Here is a 2,925-nt window from a genome sequence, read left to right on the forward strand (position 1 = left end):
TTTAAAAACTTCAGCTGGCTCACATCATTGAGCTTAAAATTCCAATAAAAGAGGGAGAAACACTAGTCAGAAGGAGAGTACATTCCAAAAGCCGCATTAATATGACCCCCGCGATAACACTGTTTCTTAGAGGTTCTGGGCAACCAATTCATGTTGCTCTTCTTTGTCTTCCTTCAAGCAGCAGGACCCCTGGGAAAGGAACACTGCCATGCAAGTGAGATGAAGCCACTCGGGGTCACTGAGTTGTTTGGTCACATTCCGTCCTGCCAGGGTTCCCAGCCGAAGGGTCCATGATCCTGGGCTCTCTTCATGTCTTCTCTAGTGACAGCCTTGGAGCATTCCAGAAAACTCTGGCACTTTCTTTTATAACCATAAATTGCACATAACTCTCAGATTCTTAGTCTATAATTTCTCATAAAACTCTTTGAGATCCTCTGGTGAAGATAGATAGCAAGAATTATTGGACTTTAAGTTGTTATCCTTCAATGGTACATGCACTGGATCATAACTCTATGGCTCTGGTTCCCTCATAAAGCTAAATCATGAAGCCATTCTTTTCATTTCAAGTGGAGCAACACATAGACCCATGGGTGAAGCAATATAAACTCTCTTGAGTAATTTCTCAAAATCCAATCTCTTCTGCAGAAACAGACTCACAAGTTAGTGGTGTATAATCCTCCTTTAAACCTGTGAAATTTGCAGCTCTCAGGCCACCCAAGTAGAATGGTGAGAAAGATGCAGGACAGGCCTGGGAACTGTCTGGAATTACAGAACTTAGTCCAAGCTTCACCACTCTGTTGCCCTAGATAGTCACTAAGTTAGGTGATTTGGGGGAGAAAGGTGAGACCTCGGGTTTACAGAATTCTCTTTTAACCTCAGATGCAAAGAATTATTCAATCAAAATTAAATAATTCGTGACACACTCTCATCCTTGTTCCAAACATATATACTCTCAGGTATATACCTAAGAAAAAGCTATGCAAAATGTGCATTAGAAATATACATATAAATGTTCACAGAGGAACTGTCACAATACAAAAAGCTTGGGGAAAAACCCACATGTCCATTGTTAGGATACTGTGGTAGAGTCTCACAAGGGAATAGTAAATAGCAGTCAGGTAAGGAGCCGAGCACCCACAACAACATGGAGTCACTGAACGTTTCCCAGCCTCTGCTTCACCCTCTTAAATGAAGACAATAGTAACAGGCATCTTTCTCTGAGGATTAAATAGATAGCCTATATAAAAATTCTCAGAAAATTAAAACTAGTATCTGTCAGTTATTTTCCTCCCACATTCTCTACTACTTCCCTGCTTATACAAAAATAACTTGGAGACATCACCCTGAAGAACAGGAGAGCAGAGGATGGCAGAGGATACAAAGGCAGACCAGGCTGCAGGGACGCATCTCTCCATCCCAGCCATCGTTTTGCACGGGGACTTGAGTAAGGAAATTAACCTCTCTAAACCTCAGTTTTCTCTCATGTGAAGTGGAAACAAAATTAGTGCCAAATTAAGGAGGCTTTAATAAGGCAATTTAAGTGTCTATCATACTGCCTGATAGGACACAAGTATTCACGTAATTAATAATGTATTAGTTGCTCAGTCATGTACGACTCTGCAACCCCATGGACTGTAGCCCACCAGGCTCCTCTCTCCAAGGGATTTTCCAGGCAAGAGTACTGGAGTGGGTAGACATTCCCATCTCCAGGGGATCTTCCCAACCCAGGGATCAAACCTGGGTCTCCCATATTGTAGGCAGATTCTTTACCATCTGGGTCATCATTGATAATTATTATATTAATAGGAATCCCTTTTTAACATCTGTCAAATGAACAGGGTCCCTTTGACCTGCCCTTTCTCACCATTCACTCTCCTGAGGTATGCACGTGTGTGTGCATATACACACACATTCAAACTTGTGCACTAAGAGGTTTCTTTTGCTTTTGCCTATTCTTTGGCTTTTCGTGTTTAGTTTAGGACTGAGGACAATAGGTAAGCACAGTAATTAGGCCCAGCGTTCCTACCAGGGACAATTTCATTGGATTATATCACTCTTAAATATAAAGAGTGATATATTTGGAAGAATTTTGTTCAGAATGTCCATTAAAAGCAAGGTTCATTTGCATTTTATTATTTAAAAGACCTGCAAACAGGTAAAGGCCAGCATTTTTACTACACTTGATCTTAGCCAAAAGGCCGAGAAGTGATAAGGCCAGCATTTTTACAATCCACATATCATAATAAAAAAGAGTGGAAAGAATTCTTTAAGTGTAACACAACCTAACTGGAGAATTGTAGTTAAAAATGCTTGAATGACCATATTTGAAACATACACATCTTGACAGACATCTTTGACATTTGTTGACTGTGTTAAGCCAGGCCTGGGCAGGTCTTAGTGATAGAAGCCGGGACCTGGAACCAGACCTGCCGCCAGGGAGGACGTCCAGCTGCAGGCGCTGGGAAGCTGTCCATTCTGGCAGGCAGAACACAGGAGCTGAAGGATACGGTGATACATAAGAGCTGCTAATGCAGCCAGGACCCTAGAATCAGGAGGCAGCCACGAAACAATGGAAACCCACTCAATGTGGAACCCCAGCGTGGTGCCACGGAATGCAGAAGCAAGAAGTGCCCCAGCATTCAGGCAGGCAGCCCTGGAGAGCCTCCTCTGAGAGTGTGGAGCCTCAGTCAGCGTGTGGTGCAGGGCTGGACCCTGGGGCTCAGGAAGGCGAGGGGTGCAAGAGTAAGGCTGAGTCATGTGTCCCCAGAGGACATGGGCTCACCTGTCAAACTCCTAAGACGGGACCTCCATCCTTGGTCATGAGCAAAAACCCGGCACAAAAACTAGAGTGCAAGATAGATCCTGAATCCAAGGAACAAGAGACAAGGCTGGTTCTACAAATATGGCAAAAACCAAAGGTAGACT

General features: G+C 43.4%; 1 pseudogene; it reads right to left on the reverse strand.

The window, feature by feature from the left end:
• Positions 1–2,039: 2,039 nt before the first annotated feature.
• LOC122428999 lies at positions 2,040–2,210 on the reverse strand (annotated as a pseudogene).
• Positions 2,211–2,925: the final 715 nt, after the last annotated feature.

The sequence above is a fragment of the Cervus canadensis genome, chromosome 27 (assembly GCF_019320065.1).
Source record: "Cervus canadensis isolate Bull #8, Minnesota chromosome 27, ASM1932006v1, whole genome shotgun sequence".
Classification (NCBI taxonomy): domain Eukaryota; kingdom Metazoa; phylum Chordata; class Mammalia; order Artiodactyla; family Cervidae; genus Cervus; species Cervus canadensis.